Here is a 23871-nt window from a genome sequence, read left to right on the forward strand (position 1 = left end):
TTTATACGCTACATGACTTGCCGAGGCTGAGAAAATCTAGTGGATACATCACTTCGAAATTGTTGAAAACAACCCTGAAGATGCCTAAGTGTCAAACGTTTGGGTGGAAAAATAAGCCCGATCACTGAAGCAATGAACATGCACACACAAAAAAGTAAACAGTGAGCAGACTCATACTCAACCTTTGGCAGCCTTTTGCTGCCAGCTACCCACAGTGTCATGTTTCTCCCCCCCAAAAAAAAAAAAATTGAAAATTTCCTTGTCTTTTTATGTGACATGCTTTTGTTTGCTTTTCTCAGTGAATAAAAACAATCTTTTTCAATGGCAAGAATTGTGTTGCTATGATGACAGATGTTGTTGACTAGTATCTGTCAGTAGTAGTAACGTATGCGTTATCTAGCCGAGTGAGATTCAGACTTCATAAAAGTGAAGTCTGTTGATTCATGTATTTTGTTGCTAGTAAAAATCACATGGTTACAGAAAATTTTTGATTAGACTTTTAGAATTAGAAGCCTTTGTCACATACATTGCAGTACAGTGAAGTTCTTTCTTTGAAAGAACCCATCTAAAGCTGTAAAAACAGAGCGAGCAGTGGTGCTTGCGGATTAAAAAAAATAGAATTAGAAGCCTTTATTTGATGGTTATGTGTTACTAAGATGGCGTTCTAGTGTGCCGGTTACAACAAAGGCGGATATCCGGTTTCAGCACAAATTTGCGTCCTTAACAGTATCATAATGTTTAAAATGGATTAATTGTTGTGATAAAATTTTATTTTTAATTTAAATGTGTGGTGAGGCATATCAGGGCAAATAGTTTTTATTTGGGGGTTTTGTTTGACTTTAAGATTTGTACATTTCACAAAAGCTGGAAATAAACCAGCTAAAAATTGCATTGGCACCTGAATGGTGAATTTGGATAGTCAATAAGATTTATATTCATAAGGCAAAATTAATGTGGAAATTTTTTTTATCCAGTTCTTTTTACATATGCTATATGACCAAAAGTATATGGACATGACTGTTGAACATCCCATTCTAAAACAATGGGCATTAATATTGAGCTGTTCCCCTTTTGCTGCTATAACAGCCTCCACTCTTCTGAGAAAGCTTTCCACTAGATTTTGAACTTGGGGTTCTTTGTGTCCATTCAGCCACAACAGCACAAGAGGTTGGACACTGATGTTCAGCAAGAAGGCCTGGCATTAGTGTTCCAATTCATCCCCTAAGTCTTCAGTAGAGTTGAGGTTAGGGCTCTGTGCAGGCCCTTCAAGATCTTCCACACCAAGCTTGGTAAACCATGCCTTTATGACATCACTTTGGACCGTTAGATTCAGTGAAAACGAATCTTCATGTTAAAGCATTCAAAGACATTCTAGAGAATTGTGTGTTTCCAAATTTGTGGCAACAGTTTGGAGAAGACAGTCATATGGGTGTTAGTGTTAGGTTGCCTTATAGGGTACTTATATAATGCTAACCAAGTAATGAGCTAAGGATTGTTGAAAGATATTGTGAAATAAATGCTATATTGATACTCAAATCAAGCTCTCATCATCTTTTTATACAATAGCAAAGTAAACATGCACTTTAACACAGGAGTTTTGATGATTAGACATGGTGATTAGACAATTGGGTAGGTGACAGTTCATGACCATTAACTGCTAGAAAAAATATTACATATAAAAGTTCCACATGACTTGTTGGTATTTATTACAAACCTAAGAATAACAATTATATACACACTTTTTTAAAAACAAAAACAAATAATAGAATCCTAGATTGTGGGTTAATTCACAATATTAATCCACACAATCCATGTTGTGTGCATATTGTGTATTTACATTCACTGTCCTCTTTATTATTAACAACTGGACACCTGCTCATACATGCAGTTATATAATCAGGATATCATGTGGTAGCAGCACAATGCATACACTCATTTCTGTGTTACCTTCTGGCTCTCACTTTTAGTTAATGCTGGCATAGCTAATCTTGCTGGAGTCCCTGCTTGTACAATGCACACAATATACGTACATTGTCCTTAAGTATTATGTGACAATAAGCATACCTATTAATCTCTCTCTCAAGTTACACATGCTAATCATGAGATACCAGTGATCCTAACCCCTTCTGCTCTCTGGATCTGCCTGATCCATCCTGATGCACTACTTCTGGTTGGAGTTCTTATCACTTGGAAACAACTTGCTGCTGCTAAGGATGGCCTCAGATAGACAGCCTAAAGATTCATGAGATTACTGTGGATTGTTAGAATCCACTTAGAAACCATGAAGATGGCTTTGGATTGCAATTGATGCAAACAATTTTGCTATGGTGGCTGAGGGTTGAAATTGCTGTGATAGCTTTAGGACTGCCATTGTCACAAATAGTTTTGCACTCAAATCTCCATGAGTGAACACTATTGCACCATTCTTTGTAAACTTTACAAACTGTTGTGTGTGAAAATCCCAGGAGATCAGCAGTTTCTGAAATACTCAAACTAGCCTATCTGGTAGCAACATCCATGCCATGGTTAAAGTCACATACTCCCCTGGAAAAGTTAGGAAAAATGGTGCATTCTCCTGCATTCTGAGTGCCATATTTGAAGAAAATTGATCTAGAAATTGAACCAATGTACTTCACAAAATGCATGCTTCTCACCTTGCCTCGATGCTTTGGTGTGGCATGGTGGTGCAGTGGTTAACACTGTTGCCTCACAGCAAGCAGGTTCCAGGTTCAAACCTCACAGCCAACAGGGGCCTTTCTGTGTGGAGTTTGCATGTTCTCCCCGTGTCTGCATGGGTTTCCTCCGGATGCTCCGGTTTCCTCCCACAGTTCAAAGACATGCAGATTAGGTACAATGGGGCCACTATAATTGGCGCAAGCTGTAGTGCTTTCCCAGCCATAATGTATGCACATATATATTTTACTATGGCAAAGCTAAATAAATTAAATTGATGCATGGATGATCCGACGAACAAGTCGCCTTGAACTTGTTGTCATAACGAATCTTATTTCCTTTGGCGTTTTCATTGTTCATGATTACCAGAGCGTGTTTGGTTTTGACAAATATTGGTGCAATTTGTTGTAATATGTAACCTCATGCTAAATAACTAGAACCATAACGAGAACCAGTGGAATGGTGCAAAAGAGCAATGCAATTTAGATTCAATATCATTATCACGTCATTCCATTATCCCTCAACTTCATTTAATATGATTATTTGATGCGATGTACTTGTATCCCCATGCTGAAAATAGCTGAAGCGAGGTCAGAAGAGTGAATCCAGCAGTCTTCACAGATTATTTTGTAATGTGGTAGCTTTTATAACTAAAATCAGTAGGCGGTATTCACCTGTCAAAAGTGGTAGACTACTGCATGAATCAGTAGGGTTGGCAAGTATGCAGAGATTATACTTTCTCTTCATTCTGTTGTTTGATGTGAACATTTACCAGAAGCTCTGTATCTGCATGATTTTTTTATATTGCACAGCAGCCATATGATTGGCTGATTAGATAACTGCATGAAAGTGTAGGGATACAGATGTTCCTAAAGTAGACAATGAGTGTATATTTATACAATCTATGGCCAAAAATATGTGGACACCTGACTATTACACCCATATGAGTATCTTCCCCAAACTGTTGCCACAAAGTTGGAAGCACACAATTGCTAGAATGTCTTTATATGCTTTAGCATTATGATTTCCTTCACTGGAAGGGGAAATTGCAGGGATTATACTTTGTCTTTTTATGGGACATTACAATGCCCCTTTGCACAGAGGTCAGTGAAGACATGGTTTGCCAGTGTTGGTATGAAATAACTTGAATGACCTGCACAGGGCCCTGACTTCAACTTTTCTGAACATCTTTGGGATAACTTGAAATGCCAGCTGTACACCAGGCTTTCTTGTCTAACATCAGTGCCCAATCTTATTCATGCTTTTGTGGCTAAATGGCACAAATCCTCATAGCCACATTTTGAAATCTAATGGAAAACATTCTCAAAAGAGAGGAGGCAGTTATAACAGCAAGGGGGGGGGGGGACTACAGATTTACATATGAATGTCATAGCAATACTGAGCTTTAATAATTTCTTTGAACTGTTCTTTTTCTGTGGCAGAATGATTGTACAATGTACATCTTTTAAAAAAAAGGAATACCTCAGAATTCTTCAGCATAAACCATCAGAAACTTGAACACGACTTGGGAGTTACAACAGGACAATGAACCCAAACACGCATCAGAGCTAGTTGTGGAGGATAAAGCAGGCTAACATTAAGCTTAAAACAAGCCCTGACTTCATCCCTATTGAAAATATATGGACCATGCTTATAAGTTGAGTCCATGCCAAGAAAAAAAAAACAAATTTCATTGAACTCTACCAATTCTACTATGAAGAGTCATGAAAAATCCAACCAGAATTTTTCCAGAAGCTTGTTCATGGTAAACAAAAATGTTTGGTCAAGGTGAATCTTGCTAAGAGACATTTTACCCCAGTATTAGGTGTGCTATATGTATATTTTTGACCATGTATGTATAATTTTGACCCTGTGTTGATTTCAGAAAACCCAAAGAAAATTAAAACTTGTGCACCAAATTCTAGTGTTTTTTTAAAGATGTATGCTGTACATTCTGCCCAAATATTGCCATGACATTCATATCAAAGATGACATTCATGTCACTGTATGTAAACTTCTGACCATACTGTGTGTGTGTGTATATATATATATATATATATATATATATATATATATATATATATATATACACACACACCAGTCAGCCATAAAATTAAAACCAGTGACAGGTAAAGTGAATGACATTGAATATGTTGCTACAGTGGCACCTGTCAAGGGGTGGGATATCTTAGGCAGCAAGAGAAAAGTCAGTTCTCGAAGTTGATGTGTTGGAAGCATAGACTGTAAAAATAATTGACAAAGCCTCTGTGACATCACTGAAAAATGATTTCTGAAAAATGGGTTTGAAGCTCAAATAAGGAGACGACAGGTGTCGCCATCTTGGCAGCGCCTGATTCTGCCTAACTCCCAGCTAGTCCATAAATGAAGAAAGGGGTGGGGATAGTGAAGCCTGGCCACTGGAATCATATGGCTGGAGCACGCCTACTAACCTCAAAGTTAACAAGCGAACTATGCAAGGTTGTCAGCAAGCTACTGGCTAAACTAAAAGAAGGCACTCCATAAGATACAGACCATAACTTCAACAGCCGGTTTACAAAAATCAATCAATCACCGGGCATGTAACCATCGGATAACATATTTGATCAAGGAGTGTCGTCTTTTAGTTGCTCAAGCTGTCAAATTGCCAGTCTGAGCCTAATTTACTGACGGGGAGACCCCGATAAACTTCATCAGCAGCAACTACATCAAAAATATTGAAAGGTAAGTACAATCTAATAAAGCAAATTCAAGTAACTTACAGGTGTAGTAGTGTGTAAAAGTTGTGTTTGCATGGAAAACCTCTTAGACGAAAATAGGCAAGGCTCCATAAATTATTTATTTTCTGAGGCAAGTTCTGAGGTAATGCCAGCTAGTGGCTAATAAGATGACACACCCCAGCTGTCACTCAAATCAGCCCTGCCCCAATTATGAATAAATGTATGGCACAATATAATTTAAACTGTTGAATTACAGAAAAATTCACCCCCTGTATGGTTGTCATGAATGGGGAAACTAGCTACAGAGACCAAAATAGTTTTTTGTACCAGGCTGTAAACATGTTTGTTTTTGCTGTCAAGCTGGACATTTTAACATGGGGCTCTGTGAGAATTAACTCAATTTTGAAGTCAGCTCCAAATGGCCATTGGAGGAACTGCAGATTTTAACACTTCTGCATTGGCTTCACTTTTCAGGACCAGAGGTTGCTGCTTAGTTGGAAGCAGGAAAAATGGGAAAGCATAAGGATCTGAGTGACTTTGATAAGGGCCAAATTGTGATGGCTAGATGAGTGGGTCTGAGCACCTCCAAAATGGCACATCTTGTGGGGTGTTCCCAGTCAGCAGTAGTTGGTACCTACCAAAAGTGCTCCAAGGAAGGACAACTGGTGTACCAGCAACAGGGCTCATCGATTCACATGAGGAAGGCTAGCCCATATGGTCCAATCCCACAGAAGAGCTACTTTAGTACAAACTGCTGAAAATTTTAATGCTGACACTTGTCTGTTTTAGCCAGTATGAACTTTTTCAGCAGTCCTCATTTGATCCGCTCACTTGTGAAATATATTCACCACTTGAAGATAAACTTCATATCCTCATACTACTGTTAGATTCTTTATATTATATAGACAAATCCACAAAAATATGCAAGTTAATCAAAAGAATTTTAACTTTGAACCAGTTCAACATTTTGAGGATGCGTGTCAAGTCAGCAGGAAAATATTGGGAGTGATGTCATTGGAATGAAATATAGGGAAATATGTCAAAATATATCCTGGACCTGAGTATGAGAAACACAAGAAGATAAACTTCATATCTTCAAGCCAACATGTGATTTTCTTTTTATTATAGTGACACATTCACAAATAAAAGTATGCAAATTTATCAAAACGATTGATCGATATCCTCACAACTGAGGATATCGAAAAATATGTTACTCAGTGCCCTGGATGAAGTTCAAACAATATGAGTCATGTATTTCCCAGTAAAGCACTCATATGTATGTATGCATGCATGCATGTACTGTATACACACACACACACACATATACATACATTATATATATATATATAACTCATTATCTCTCATCTCATTATCTCTAGCCGCTTTATCCTTCTACAGGGTTGCAGGCAAGCTGGAGCCTATCCCAGCTGACTATGGGCGAAAGGCGGGGTACACCCTGGACAAGTCGCCAGGTCATCACAAGGCTGACACATAGACACAGACAACCATTCACACTCACATTCACACCTACGGTCAATTTAGAGTCACCAGTTAACCTAACCTGCATGTCTTTGGACTGTGGGGGAAACCGGAGCACACGGAGGAAATCCACGCAGACACGGGGAGAACATGCAAACTCCACACAGAAAGGCCCTCGCCGGCCCCAGGGCTCGAACCCAGGACCTTCTTGCTGTGAGGCGACAGCGCTAACCACTACACCACCGTGCTGCCCTATATATATATATATATATACATACACACACACACACACACAACCCCGATTCCAAAAAAGTTGGGACAAAGTACAAATTGTAAATAAAAATGGAATGCAATGATGTGGAAGTTTCAAAATTCCATATTTTATTCAGAATAGAACATAGATGACATATCAAATGTTTAAACTGAGAAAATGTATCATTTAAAGAGAAAAATTAGGTGATTTTAAATTTCATGACAACAACACATCTCAAAAAAGTTGGGACAAGGCCATGTTTACCACTGTGAGACATCCCCTTTTCTCTTTACAACAGTCTGTAAATGTCTGGGGACTGAGGAGACAAGTTGCTCAAGTTTAGGGATAGGAATGTTAACCCATTCTTGTCTAATGTAGGATTCTAGTTGCTCAACTGTCTTAGGTCTTTTTTGTCGTATCTTCCGTTTTATGATGCGCCAAATGTTTTCTATGGGTGAAAGATCTGGACTGCAGGCTAGCCAGTTCAGTACCCGGACCCTTCTTCTACGCAGCCATGATGCTGTAATTGATGCAGTATGTGGTTTGGCATTGTCATGTTGGAAAATGCAAGGTCTTCCCTGAAAGAGACGTCGTCTGGACGGGAGCATATGTTGCTCTAGAAACTTGGATATACCTTTCAGCATTGATGGTGTCTTTCCAGATGTGTAAGCTGCCCATGCTGCACGCACTAATGCAACCCCATACCATCAGAGATGCAGGCTTCTGAACTGAGCGCTGATAATAACTTGGATCGTCCTTCTCGTCTTTAGTCCGAATGACACGGTGTCCCTGATTTCCATAAAGAACTTCAAATTTTGATTCGTCTGACCACAGAACAGTTTTCCACTTTGCCACAGTCCATTTTAAATGAGCCTTGGCCCAGAGAAGACGTCTGCGCTTCTGGATCATGTTTAGATACAGCTTCTTCTTTGAACTATAGAGTTTTGGATGGCACGGTGAATTGTGTTCACAGATAATGTTCTCTGGAAATATTCCTGAGCCCATTTTGTGATTTCCAATACAGAAGCATGCCTGTATGTGATGCAGTGCCGTCTAAGGGCCCGAAGATCACGGGCACCCAGTATGGTTTTCCGGCCTTGACCCTTACGCACAGAGATTCTTCCAGATTCTCGGAATCTTTTGATGATATTATGCACTGTAGATGATGATATGTTCAAACTCTTTGCAATTTTACACTGTCGAACTCCTTTCTGATATTGCTCCACTATTTGTCGGCACAGAGTTAGGGGGATTGGTGATCCTCTTCCCATCTTTACTTCTGAGAGCTGCTGCCACTCCAAGATGCTCTTTTTTTTTTCCCCAGTCATGTTAATGACCTATTGCCAATTGACCTAATGAGTTGCAATTTGGTCCTCCAGCTGTTCCTGTTTTGTACCTTTAACTTTTCCAGCCTCTTATTGCCCCTGTCCCAACTTTTTTGAGATGTGATGCTGTCATGAAATTTCAAATGAGCCAATATTTGGCATGAAATTTCAAAATGTCTCACGTTCGACATTTGATATGTTGTCTATGTTCTATTGTGAATACAATATCAGTTTTTGAGATTTGTAAATTATTGCATTCCGTTTTTATTTACAATTTGTTCTTTGTCCCAACTTTTTTGGAATCGGGGTTGTATATATATATATATATATATATATATATATATATATATATATATATATATATGTGTGTGTGTGTGTGTGTGTACATACTGGGAAATACACTACTCATATTGTTTGAATATACATACATACACACAGACACTGGAATGAAATGGCTGCCATACATAGCGATGCTGATATATATATATATATATATATATATATATATATATATATATATATATATATATATATATATATATACACACATTACAGCTTTGGAAAAAAATTTCTTAAGTCAGCCTCTCTATGTATGACAGCCATTTCATTCCAGTGTCTGTGTGTATGTATGTATATTCAAACATATTCCAACACAAGCACACCCCATTTTACTTAATGAGGGACTTATTAGGTGATCACCTGAACCAAATCTTATTTAATGAGGAAAGCTATAAAAAACACTGCTGTGGTCACCACTATCCTTTTGTAATAGGACCAGTTTGGATGGCAGAAACAGTGCTAATAGTACCTTAAATTTAATTGGAATAAAACATATCTATTTGTCATGCCAAAAGAGTTAAAAGAAAAGTTTTCCGTGACAAAAGCAAGGGTTCAATTCTGGTTTTACTGGCAGAAGGATGCATTGAGTGTCAGGTTGCTTCCATCCTGAAAAATTTCGAAGACAGCAGTTCATAAGAACAAGGTCAAGCAGCAGACACTGGGGACAACAAAGGTAGAGACTGGCAGAGGACAAAAACGATTCTCCACTGACAGGCATGATCATCAACTCCTTCAAATGTCACTCAACAACCACAGGATGACATCAAGTGACCTACGTAAAGAATGCCAATTGGCAACTGGGGTTAAGTGCATGGGAAGGACAGTTCAAAACAGGGTGGGGTTGAAGTCATGCAAAGCCAGAAAAACAGCCCTTCATCAATGAGAAGCAAAGAACAGCCAGGATGAGACCATAAGGATTGGACCATAGAGGACTAGAGTAAGGTCATCTTCTCTGATGAGTCCAATTTTCAGCTTTTCCCATCACCTGATCATCGAATGGTTAGACAGAGACCTGAAAAGGCCTACAAACCACAGTGTGTGGCATCCACTGTGAAATTTGATGGAGGATCGTGATGATCTGGGGTGCTTCAGCAAGGCTGGAATGGAATGAATTTTTGTTTGTGAAGGACACATGAATCAAGACATTTCCAAGGTTATCCTGGAAGAAAACTTGCTTTCTTCTTCTGTGACAATCTTCCCTAACTCTGAGGATTGGGGTTCCAGCAGGACAATGCCACACAGCCAGGTCAATCAAGGTGTAGATGGAGGACCACAAGATCAAGACCTTGTGACCTTGTGCCCAATCTCCAAAACTGAATCTCATTGAAAACCTCTGGAATGTGATCAAGAGGAAGAAGGATGGTCACAAGCCATCAAACAAAGCTGAGCTGATTGAATTTTTGTGCCAGGAGTGGCATAAAGTCACCCAAGAGCAACATGAAAGACTGGTGGAGAGCATGTCAAGAGGCATGAAAGTTGTGATTAAATGTCAGGGTTATTCCACCAAATATTGATTTCTAAACTCATCCTAAGTTCAAACGTCAGTATTGTTAGGGGTAAAGGATTACTGGAGGAGGAGAAGTACCTTTCCTAGTGGCCTGAATAGGTGTCCTAGACTGGTCTCCCCACATCCAGCACCTTGTAAAGTGTAATACATGGTCACTCATGAGCTGACCACACTAGCCTCTCCATGGTGAACACTGACCATGTGTCCTACTCGTGATGCCCCTGTTACCATTGCAGAACATGGTGGATCTAGGGGAGGGAACCCCGAAATACAAGCCCACCATCTTGTCATCCAGATGGTATGAAAGTACCTAACACATGTGGAACGTTGGGTCCCATTTGCAGTTAATCAAGCATATGGTATTTTTTCACTGTGTCAGACTCATCTCCGGTTGTCTTGCACTGCTTGCCACTGGATCCAGGTGGGGAAGAGGAGGGGCTACATCACCATTAAACCAAGCCTGTGCGTGGGAGTTTGGTGGCTTGAAAGCCCAGTGGTGATGGGTAATTTGGCAAAGTGACAGGCATTGAATAATGCTGGAAGTCGTAGTTATAAGCCTGCACACTGGTGGTCTGGAATATTGGTCACTCTGTCCACACCATATGGAGCAATGTGGCAATTCAGCAGCGCTCCAGGTGTCAGAGCAGCTCTGTTTAGAGATGTCACTGCTGTCCCCAGTCCAGGGAAGAGGTTAGAAAAGGTACCCTAAAAAATTGGTTGCTCCCATTAAACCCGGACAGCGTACCACAGTTGATGGGTTAACCCAATTTGCGGTCAAACCAATTATAAGAATCTTTCACTTGCTACTTGGAATGTATGCACACTTGATAATACACAGACACCAATCTGTTGCACAGCCTTAGTAGACTTGGAACTCCAGCGCTACTCCATAGATATTGCTGTGCTTTGTGAAACTCGGCTTGCGGAAAGTGGTCAACTAATGAGATACCTCAGGCTATACCTTCTTTTGGAGTGGTCTTCCAGCTAGTATGAAGTGGCTCCATGGAGTGTCCATTGTTATAAAGCCTGTAATCTTCCATCTCTACCACAAGCTGTAAATGAGCGCTTGATCACACTTCATTTGCCTCTGGAAAATAAGTGCTTCCTCACTTTGATTGGGGTATATGCACTAACTATGACAAATGACATGGCAACAAAAGAACAGTTTTATGCAGATCTTAGCAATTTAATCATCAAAACACCAGTCGAAGACAAGCTAGTAGTCTTAGGCGATTTCAATGCACACGTTGGAACTGATTATCTAGCCTGGCCAAATACTATTGGTCGGCATGGAGTTGGAAAATGCAACTCAAATGGCATGCTCTTGCTCTCCTTATGCTGTGAACATAATCTTACCATCTCTAACACTCACCTCCAATTACCGGACAAATATAAAACGATCTGGATGTACCCTCATAGCAAACATTGGCACCAGATCGATCATGTAATTGTCAGAAGCCATGATGTCCATGATGTTACCCTGACAAGAGTAATGAGAGGTGCAGAGTGCAGCACTAATCATTTATTAGTTCGCACCTTCTTGAAGCTTAGAATAAAACCACCTATTAGAAAGAGAAGCTTTAAGCCTGCCAAAAAACTCGACATAGGAAAGCTAAAAAAAAATAGCTCAAAGAGAGGCACTTGAACATGCTATGGATGAGGCTCTAGACAGCGAACAAGTGCCTGAAGAAGTCAGTGAAAAATGGTCTTCTCTGCAAGCTACAGCTTACAACGTCCTTGGACCTGCGAACAGGAAGTAACCTGACTGGTTTGCAGAAAACATCGAAGAGCTACAGTACCTTATAGATCACAAAAACACAGCACTTCGTAAGATGCTAAGTCGAAACACTAGGGCTACCATGTCTGAGTTCACATCTTCACGATCTTCACTTCAAAGAAAGACACGACAGCTCATAAATGACTGGCTGATAAACAAGGCACATCAAATTCAGTCTTATGCCGAAGGGAAGGACTTGAGAAATTTCTATCGTGCAATAAATGAGCTTTATGGCCCCTCCAGTCATGGTGCCGCACCTTTGCTATCTTCTGATGGCCAAACCCTGGCTACCAGTCATGAAGACATCCTCAAATGCTAGTTAGAACACTTCAGTGTGTTACTGAATCGCCCATCTACAGCTAGTGCTGATAGCATAGAATCCATTGCTCAAAAACCTACTCTCAATAGCCTTTCTGCTCTGCCTACCAAGGAGGAAGTCCAAAAAGCAGTAAACGCTCTTCAAAATGGAAAAGCTGCTGGCAAAGATGGCATTCCTGTTGAGATTCTAAAGCATGGAGGTCAATTGCTGCTTGATAGACTACATAGCCTGTTGATGCACATTTGAAGAGTCGAAGTTGTATCAGACCAACTTAAAGATGCTCAAATAGTGACCTTATACAAAGGAAAAGGGAACCAGAATGACTGCAGTAATTATCGTGGCATAGCTCTACTCTCCACTACTGGCAAAATCCTTGCAAAAGTTATGCAATCCCACCTAGTCACAAATATTGTAAACAACGTGGTATCTTAGTCTCAGTGTGGCTTCAGGAGCAATCGTGGTACTACCAATATGATATTCTCTGCTTGTCAATTGCAAGAGAAGTCCATTGAGCAAAACATTGGGCTGTATGCTGCTTTTATCAATTAAACAAAGGCATTCGATAGTGTACCAAGGGATGCTCTGTGGAACATCCTTGCAAAGCAAGGCATACCATCTACGTTCATAAACGTCTTAAAGCAACTACATATAGGTATGCATGCCTACATATACATAGGTATGCATGCCTGTGTGTGTATCAGTGGGAATTTTTCTGAGCACTTCTGTGTAACTACTGGTGTTAAACAAGGATGCGTAATTGCCCCTATTCTTTTTATGCTGTTTTTTGTGGCAATGTTGGATGAGGCTTTTGCAAACTTGGATGAAGGGATTCTTATTCGTTTTAGAACAGATGGTGGTATTTTCAATGTCAGGCGACTTCAAGCCAAAACCAAAGTTCATCTTCAACTTCTTCGTGATCTGCTTTTTGCCGATGATTGTGGTGTCTTTGCGCACACTGAGGACCATCTGCAAAAACTATTGAGTCATTTTTCTTCTGCAGTGAAGAACTTTGGTCTTACCATAAGCACCAGGAAAACAGAAGTCATGTATCAACCACCTCCATACCAGCAGGGTACTGCCCGAAGTGTCTTTGTAGAGGATTGTAAGCTGAAACGCACTGATGCCTTTACAGATCTCGGGAGCGTCCTCTCCGAGGATGGGCAATTAGACCATGAGATTTCAAATCGTATTTCCAAGGCAAGTGGCTCCTTTGGGCGGTTGTACACTCATGTGTGGAACAGCCACGACATCACTTTATCAACTAAGATATATGTCTACCAAGCTGTAGTCATTAACACCTTGCTATATGGCTCAGAAAATTGGACCACATACACTCTGCATATCAAGCACCTAGAGTCCTTTCACCAACATTGCTTGCGCAAAATCTTTCATGTGACCTGGCAAGATAGAGTAACAAACATAGACATCCTCTCTAAATCAGGCTGCCCCTCTATGGAGGGTATGATTAAAAAAAAGCAGCTACGGTGGGCAGATCACTTGGTAAGAATGGATGACAACAGGTTACCCAAACAACTGTTCTATGGCGAGCTTGGAGGAGGTCAGCGAAGGATTGGAAGACTGAGAAAACAATTCAAAGACTGCTTGAAAGCGTCACTTAAAGATTGTGGAATCAACCTAGAAACTTGGGAGTCAAAGGCACATGATTGTCTTCTATGGCGTAGGAATATCCATGATGGCATCGAACACTGAAGCAGAATGCTCTAATCGCATCACTCAGAACAGGCTCCACAGAAAGGATCCTTTAAATGCAGCCCCAACAGGGTTGGTGTGTCATCTCTGTGCAAGACCCTGTGCAAACAAGGCTGGGCTTGTCGTACACCTTTGCCTTCATCACCCGGGCTATGTGAACCACAAACTGTTTTCATTGCAAGCGATGAGACTTTCGCATTGCTCCTGTGGAGGACGGCCCCATGTGTACAGTTGAAAGTCACACCTGGAGGACACTCTGGACACTTACAGTAATGCTTTTATGGCTGAGGACTACAGTTAACTTGCTAACTTTAGGACTGCAGTTGTCATGAACAGTTTTGCACTCAAGTTTCCATCAATGAAGAGTTTATAACATCAACGAAACTGACTTCATGTTAAAACTGTTAATGTTATAGTCATGTTGTCTGTTGTTGCCCAAATGAGGATGGGTTTCCTTTTGAGTCTGGTTCCTCTCAAGGTTTCTTCCTCATGTCGTCTGAGGGAGTTTTTCCTTGCCATCGTCGCCACAGGCTTGCTCATTGGGGATAGATTAGGGATAAAATTAGCTCATGTTTTAAGTCGTTCAAATTCTGTAAAGCTGCTTTGCGACAATGTTTATTGTTAAAAGTGCTATACAAATAAACTTGACTTGACTTCCATGATGATGATGTCATAACTGTGTTGTTTAAAATTGAATATGATCTCGATTTCTGTGCATTATTCAAGGTCTGAAAACACTTCATTTTTTATTTTGACCAGTTGTCATTTTCTGCAATTAAATGTTCTAAGTGAAAAAAGTTTGATGTGGAATTTGGGTGAAATGTCAGTAGTTCATAGAATAAAACAAAAAATGTTCATGTTCCTCAAATACATACCTATAAATAGTAAAACCAATAATTTTACAGTGGTCTCTTAATTTTTTCCTGAGCTATGCGTGTATGTACACCCCCCCCCCAATCAGCCATCACATTAAAACCTAATATTGTGTAGGTTCCACTTGTACCACCAAAACTGTTGTGACCCATCAAGGCATGAATTCAGCAAGACCTCTGAAGGTGTGCTGTGGTATCTGGCACCAAGACATGAGCAGCAGACCCTTTAAGTTCTATAAGTTGCTTGGTGGGGCCTCCATAGATTGGACTTGTTTATCCAGCACATCCCACAGATGCTTGATCAGATTGAGATCTGGGGAATTTGGAGGCCAAGTCATGCCTTTGTCATGTTCCTCAAACCATTCCTTAACATTTTTTAACAATGTATCCTGCTGAAACAGAGCACTGCCATTAGGGAATACCACTGCCATTAAAGTGCATATCATGGGTAAATTCAGGAGCAAGATCAATGTAATTCTCCTATTTTATATTAAACTTTGGTCAAATATCTGTCACATTTTGCATTTTGTGCAATTTTTTTACCTTGTGCAATACCAGAAAAATTCAGTTGAAATAAAGCCATTTCAGGCGAATTCATCTGCCTCTGAAAAAACTTGGCATTTGGATTTCCCGGCAAACATTGATTTTCATGACATCACGTGCAGAACGCCTCCTTCTGAATCCCATGTCAGCGTTGGTTTGTTTATGAGAAAACGACTTGGTGGTTTTCTGCAAATTTCTTCAACGTTATCACGTAATTATTAAAATGGTTAACAGATGTATCGTAGGAAGGCGAAGCAACACCAATCTTGATGGGATTAGTACTAATCATTTTCCAAAAGACCGGACAATGAGAGAGAAATGGGAGCGCTTCGTGCGAGGCAACCGGAAGCCGAGGACCAAAGCAAAGCCGAGAAAAAGACCAAGAAAATCGGCGATTCTCAAGTTGACTGTTGCCAGGGTAAGAAATAAGAGAGAATATACTCTAAATTAGGTGTTCCTGTGTTTGTGTGGTACATGGATAATGTTATTTATTAACACACAAAAGTAAACAACACGAAAGCGCTGGGCGATAATACACTTACTTCACATGTATCAAGGGATATGCATGTCAGGGCTTGAGATCTTGGGATCTGTCAAACACATTAAATGTATATACAACCCTGCTTAGCCGATTCCATGTGTGTAGCTTATGACATCTTTCTCCTACAGTAGCCAGTACTCTTCTAAATGAAGAAATCTATAAATACATAATAGTAATTAGAAAAAATATGATTTATGTAACAATAGATAGATGAGCATTGATACATGAATCCATGGGTTTAGAAGCTCAGGCAACAATTCCATATTTTAATGCAAAATCGCTAGCTGCTAAACTTGGTCTACACAGACTGTGCACTGAATCCATGCAAGCTCTTGCAGCCTGCTGGCGGATCCATCACGAATCTGGCTCCAGACTCCCTTGGGATTTTTCCAGACGCGTTTTGTTATTTTATTTTTTTCTGCTGTAGACAGATGGCCTTGTGCAAAATTACCCTTCTGAATGAGTGTGTAAAGGGACATACTTTCAAATAAAAAAAAACACGAAACTGGTCCAGGATATGCACTTTAAGGGGTGATATATATATGAATGAGAAGAGTTTGGTTCCAAAACGTGATAAGCACCATTTCAAAAAAAAAAAAAATCAAGTTCCTGTCAAAAGAAATTTGCCATTTGATCGCTATTCAAATTTCCATATTAAATTTTATGCAAAATACAATATCTACCACCTTTCTTTGTATTGTATATACCCTTTATTTTCAAACCATGTAAAAAACCACTACTGATTTTCAGCAGAACCCTATATCTCCACTCAACCAATCACAGCGCATCGTTCAACTACATAAACAGTAATGGTTCCAGTGAATAACAACTCGTCAGATATTTTTTGTACAAGAATCCTGTGTGTGTGTGTGTGTGTGTGTGTGTGTGTGTGTGTGTGTGTGTGTGTGTGTGTGTGTAGGGACTCTTTCCTAGCATGTTTTATATTATTATTCCAGTAGAGAATGTAGTCCAATGTTATTTTTCCACTTTGAGTGCACCTGATTCCTCCTGGGATCTAGATATGCCACTTATGAATTTAACTGTACATTCTGTACAAGTTGTCCAAACTTCTAAATGTATTGTTCAGAATAAAAAGTTTGTCCTTTTTATTTTTTTAATTTTTATTTATTTATTTATTTTTAAGGTTTCCATGTAAACACCTGACTGGACATATTAACATTCCTCAGAGCTTTGTGTATAAAATAGATTAGGGCTTGTAGACAAGAAGCTGAATGTAATTTGGGAAAATCTGTGGCCCATGATAAGAGATGGTCCAAGTTTAGACGTTGTCATATGTGTTTGATCAACTTTACTACTTGTTTCTACAACCCCGATTCCAAAAAAGTTGGGACAAAGTATAAATTGTAAATAAAAATGGAATGCAATAATTTACAAACCTCAAAAACTGATATTGTATTCACAATAGAACATAGACAACATATCAAATGTCGAAAGTGAGACATTTTGAAATTTCATGCCAAATATTGGCTCATTTGAAATTTCATGACAGCAACACATCTAAAAAAAGTTGGGACGGGGCAATAAGAGGCTGGAAAAGTTAAAGGTATAAAAAAGGATCAGCTGGAGGACCAAATTGCAACTCATTAGGTCAACTGGCAATAGGTCATTAACATGACTGGGTATAAAAAGAGCATCTTGGAGTGGCAGCAGCTCTCAGAAATAAAGATGGGAAGAGGATCACCAATCCCCCTAATTCTGCGCCGACAAATAGTGGAGCAATATCAGAAAGGAGTTTGACAGTGTGAAATTGCAAAGAGTTTGAACATATCATCATCTACAGTGCATAATATCATTCAAAAGTTTGAACATATCATCATCAACATATCATCATCTACAGTGCATAATATCATCAAAAGATTCAGAGAATCTGGAATAATCTCTGTGCCAGAAAACCATACTGGGTGCCCGTGATCTTTGGGCCCTTAGACGACAGTGCATCACATACAGGCATGCTTCTGTATTGGAAATCACAAAATGGGCTCAGGAATATTTCCAGAGAACATTATCTGTGAACACAATTCACTGTGCCATCTGCCGTTGCCAGCTAAAACTCTATAGTTCAAAGAAGAAGCCGTATCTAAACATGATCCAGAAGTGCAGACATCTTCTCTGGGCCAAGGCTCATTTAAAATGGACTGTGGCAAAGTGGAAAACTGTTCTGTGGTCAGACGAATCAAAATTTGAAGTTCTTTATGGAAATCAGGGACACCGTGTCATTCGGACTAAAGAGGAGAAGGACGACCCAAGTTGTTATCAGTGCTCAGTTCAGAAGCCTGCATCTCTGATGGTATGGGGTTGCATTAGTGCGTGCAGCATGGGCAGCTTACACATCTGGAAAGACACCATCAATGCTGAAAGGTATATCCAGGTTCTAGAGCAACATATGCTCCCATCCAGACGACGTCTCTTTCAGGGAAGACCTTGCATTTTCCAACATGACAATGCCAAACCACATACTGCATCAATTACAGCATCATGGCTGCGTAGAAGAAGGGTCCAGGTACTGAACTGGCCAGCCTGCAGTCCAGATCTTTCACCCATAGAAAACATTTGGCGCATCATAAAATGGAAGATACGACAAAAAAGACCTAAGACAGTTGAGCAAGTAGAATCCTACATTAGACAAGAATGGGTTAACATTCCTATCCCTAAACTTGAGCAATTTGTCTCCTCAGTCCCCAGACGTTTATAGACTGTTGTAAAGAGAAAAGGGGATGTTTCACAGTGGTAAACATGGCCTTGTCCCAACTTTTTTGAGATGTGTTGTTGTCATGAAATTTAAAATCACCTAATTTTTATCTTTAAATGATACATTTTCTCAGTTTAAACATTTGATATGTCACCTATGTTCTATTCTGAATAAAATATGGAATTTTGAAACTTCCACATCATTGCATTCTGTTTTTATTTACAATTTGTACTTTGTCCCAACTTTTTTGGAATCGGGGTTGTAGTTATATTTCACACAAAATATAGTTTTTATTGATGTAATGGAATAATAGCTTTTTTTTTTGGGGGGGGGGGGGGGGGATGTGGCCTGGACATATTGCATTTTGGAAAAGAAATAATCAGTTTCTTTCATAAAATTTGAAAAATCAAAATCTTGATTTGCATTTTTAATGCTTTCACGACCTCATAGTGATATACACTGTAACCCCACTATAACAAACTCCTTGGGGGATGTTCAAATAGTTTGTTATACTGAAAAGTTCATAATACTGAAATAGATCCACTTGTCACACCACTCACTCACCCTTACGTAAAACAAAACCAAATGTGTTTAATTTATATTTATGCTTAATTCACTTACATATTTATGAAATTAAGGAAATATATCACACTCGCCGTCGTTTGCTTGCTGCATCTTCTTTCTTTTCAGTCCATCATGTTGATTGCAGTTATGGACAAAGTCTTGGAGTTCTTTTTCTTTTGCGTTAAAAGTCGAAATAGAATTTTTCAGAATACCATATTCTTTAGACAAGCATTGCTTTCTCGCCATGCTTTAGATGGTCCAGGATATGAAGTTTGTCTTTGATGGTGTTGTGTCCGCACATGCACAGCAGCACGCCTTGAACTGCTACTCACGTGCATATGTGCAGTGTCATCATGACTAATTACCACACATCTGTTCCGGATTAGAGCGCAATCACATTGAGTGCTTATAAGGACTCTCACTACTCTCACTATACACAGACTTTGCGAAGTATACGCGCTGTACCTTGTGTCGCATGTTACCAAGTCTTTTGTAGCATTACAGCCATCTATCGCCTGCATTTTCTGACAGATGGAGAGTATCTTATATTTAGAAACAGCCATGATAAGTGCTTATGGAGTAATGACTCTAGTAAAACTGCTTTTAGCTCATAAAATAAAGTCCTTTTAAGGGATTTTTTGAAGTCAATGATTGCCGTTCTTGATATTTTGTCCATAATTAACACCTAAGCTAGGCTCGTTAAGCCTTTGGTTTATGGCATAAACACAAATTGTTAACTTGACTGTGTACTTGATTACTTCTTGTTTGTCTCTGTGGGGAAGAGGAATGCATGGCTCAATTGATGTTTTTCTGGGGGGTTTTTTTTGTTTGTTTTGTTTTTTTGAAGACTCTGATTCATTGTCCTTAAAGGCAAGGCACACGAACTGAGTTCATTATATGCAAATGTTCATCGTAAAATGGTTTGTTATAGTGATGTTGCAGTGTATTAAAGTTTCAAAAAGAAAATAGTCATTTTCATGTTACCACTTTTTGATAAAGAAAATACATTTTTCCTCAAGTTAATTACAGTGGATTTATAATGGCTTGGAACCAAATTGTCTTGTAAATTGTGTAACACACACACCAGTGTTGTAGTCGAGTCACTAAACCTTGAGGCTGAGTCCAGTCTCGAGTCCCCAGTGTTCAAGTCAGAGTCAAGTCCAAGTCTCATCTCATCTCATTATCTCTAGCCGCTTTATCCTTCTAGAGGGTCGCAGGCAAGCTGGAGCCTATCCCAGCTGACTACGGGCGAAAGGCGGGGTACACCCTGGACAAGTCGCCAGGTCATCACAGGGCTGACACATAGACACAGACAATCATTCACACTCACATTCACACCTACGGTCAATTTAGAGTCACCAGTTAACCTAACCTGCATGTCTTTGGACTGTGGGGGAAACCGGAGCACCCGGAGGAAACCCACGCGGACACGGGGAGAACATGCAAACTCCACACAGAAAGGCCCTCGCCGGCCCCGGGGCTCGAACCCAGGACCTTCTTGCTGTGAGGCGACAGCGCTAACCACTACACCACCGTGCCGCCCAAGTCCAAGTCATTCAAAAAAATTTCGAGTCCACTATTGATCCGAGTAGAGTCCAAGTCGAGTCCAACTTTGACCTGAGTCAAGTCCGAGAACAAGACTACAACTGCACCATTTGATGGTGACTGTTTCTGCGCCATTAACATTAGTTTGTTTCTGAACATGAACTATGAACAGGTGAATGTGCATTCTCTTTGTCAGAGAGTGTGAAGTATTCTGTCAGAGATGGTTGGGAGACAGATGTAAGTGCAGAAGGTGTGTTTATTAATACAAGTGAAGACAGGTAAAAAATCCAGAATGGCAGGCAAAATCGTAAAATGGTGAAACAGGCAATAGGTCGAACAAGGCACAAACAGGCTATCGTAGACTAGGCAGAATCAAAGACAAGAAACAGGAAATCAGAGATCAGGAAACCAAACATGGAAATAAGGCTTGGTAATGTGTCAGCAACACAACTCAATACTTCACAAAGTAAGTATGTTTTCACAGTTTTTATATAGGCATGCTGATTGCGTCTTAATCCTGTGCAGGTGCGAGTCGTTTATGGCATGTGCACGAGAGTCCGCTTGGCGCACGTGCTGTCCGGAGCGCATCCGAGAGTCTATCTGATGCACATGCTAAGGCACGCAGGTGTGAAACTCTTGCATGAAATTTGTACAAAAGTTAATGTAGATATAAATATCTAATGCCAGATTATTATGGCATGTTACAGAAAAATAAAGAAAAAATCTGAGTCCTCGTCTCCGATTTACAAGTCCTAATTCAGTTAATGCACGAGTCCAAGTCTAAGTCTGAGTCATCAGTGCTCAAGTCCAAGTCAAGTTACGAGTCCTTAAAATTAGGGCACGAGCCTGATGCGCACGCACACACACACACACACACAGAGACAGACTGAGAGCCTGGCCAAAATAAAAAGTCGCCATTTGGATTCAAATAAGCAAATATTTAAGAGCATTAGATTGGCTTGCAGTGATTAACATGTTTCAACTGGCAACAGTTCTTTTAACTCTAACTGTTGCATTGAGTCACTTCTTATTTCCATTTAACTCTGTTGGAAGACGTATCCTGTGGTCATGGAAAATATGTTAAAGATGTGGAAAAGATGGTCGTAGAAGGATGAAATTATCTATATAGAAGGGAAAAAAAATCATGACTGACCATGATTGGAAATCACTTAAATGCTTGAAGTCAAATCTTTAAAAAAAAAAAAAGGTCATCAAACTCAATGCTATGTTTAATAGTGAAAGTAAGAACATTTCCATGTGCACAATGTGACATGAATTCACAGGATTGGGACTAAACAGCTGTATGGAAAATCACTTGTTAGTGAGACTAATTGGAAGAAAAGGCTTCAGTTTGCTAGGGAGCATAAAGATTGGACTTTGGAGCAATGGAAAAAGATCAGGTGGTCTGATGAGCTTAGATTTACCCTGTTCTAGGGTGATGGGCACATCAGGTTAAGAAGGGAAATGCATGAACTACTGCACCCATCATGCACAGTGGCCACTGTAGGAGCCTCTGTAGGCAGTATTATAATCTGGGGTTGCTTCAACTGGACAGGTCTAGGCTCACCAACCTTATGCAGCAATAAAATAATGTCAGCTGCCTACCTGAATGTGCGGAATGATCAGGGTATCCCATCAGTGGATTTTTTTTTCTTCCATGATGGCACGGGCATAAAATTAGGGCTCAAATTGTGAAAGAGTGGTTCATGAAGCATGAGGAATCATGTTCACACATGAATTGGCCACCACAGAGTCCTGACTTCAACCCTGTTGAAAGTCTTTTGTCTGTGCTGTAAAAGACTTTATGGAATGTTTTGACTCTCCTGTCATCACGACAAGATCTCTGCTGAAAATTAATGTAACTCTGCATGGAAATAAATGTTGTCACATTGCATAAAGTTGTTGATATAATGCCATGGTGAAGGTGCACCATAATCAAAGATTAAGGTGATCCAGTGAAATATTAGTGTGTGCAATTTATTTATTTATTTTTTGGCTGGGCACTGTGTATCTGTGTGCATATATATATATATATATATATATATATATATATATATATATATATATATATATACACACACACACAGTGTCTTGCAAAAGTATTCATCCCCTTTGGTGTTTGTCCTGTTTTGTCACATTACAAGCTGGAATTAAAATGGATTTTGGGGGAGTTAGCACAATTTGATTGACACAACATGCCTATCACTTTAAAGGTGCACATTGTTGAATTGAATTGAATGCCTTTATTGTCATTGCACAGCTGTACAACGAAATTTCAGTGCAACTCCTCAAGTGGTACATCCAATATAAAAATAAAAGTCTAATATAAAATAAGTGTAATATAAAATGTAAAAAATATATTTAAAAAATAAAATTAAAAATATAAAATTTATATATATATATATATATATATATATATATATATATATATATATATATATATATATATATATAAGCAGCACGTGTTTTAAATTTAAAAAGGCTAATATAAAATAAGTGTAATATAAATATAAAACAGCACACATCATGTGCAACAGACATCGACATAAAACAAGAAGTTAATAAATAGAGTATTGCATAGTCCAGAAAATATTGCACAGAATATTGCACATAATTCAACTAAAAGTTTAGTTGTTTTATGACACTTGGATAAAAACTGTTCATGAATTTGGAGGTGCGGGCCTGTATGGACCTATAGCGCCTTCCAGAAGGCAGCAGCACAAACAGGCTGCTTCCTAGGTGAGAACAATCCTTGATGATGTTTTCTGCACGGCGCAAGCATCTGGTGTTATATATGTCTGTCAGTGAGGGCAGCTGTGTCCGTATAATGTCCTGTGCCGACTTCCTGACTGTCTCCAGAGCCTTTTTGTCAGCCATGGTGCAGCTCTTAAACCACTCCAAGATGTCATGGGTGATGATGCTTTCCACAGAACATTTATAAAAGGACAACAGCAGTTTCTGGGACAGCTTGACTTTCCTCAGTGACCTCAAAAAGTA

This window comes from Neoarius graeffei, chromosome 6 (genome assembly GCF_027579695.1).
Source record: "Neoarius graeffei isolate fNeoGra1 chromosome 6, fNeoGra1.pri, whole genome shotgun sequence".
Lineage (NCBI taxonomy): Eukaryota > Metazoa > Chordata > Actinopteri > Siluriformes > Ariidae > Neoarius > Neoarius graeffei.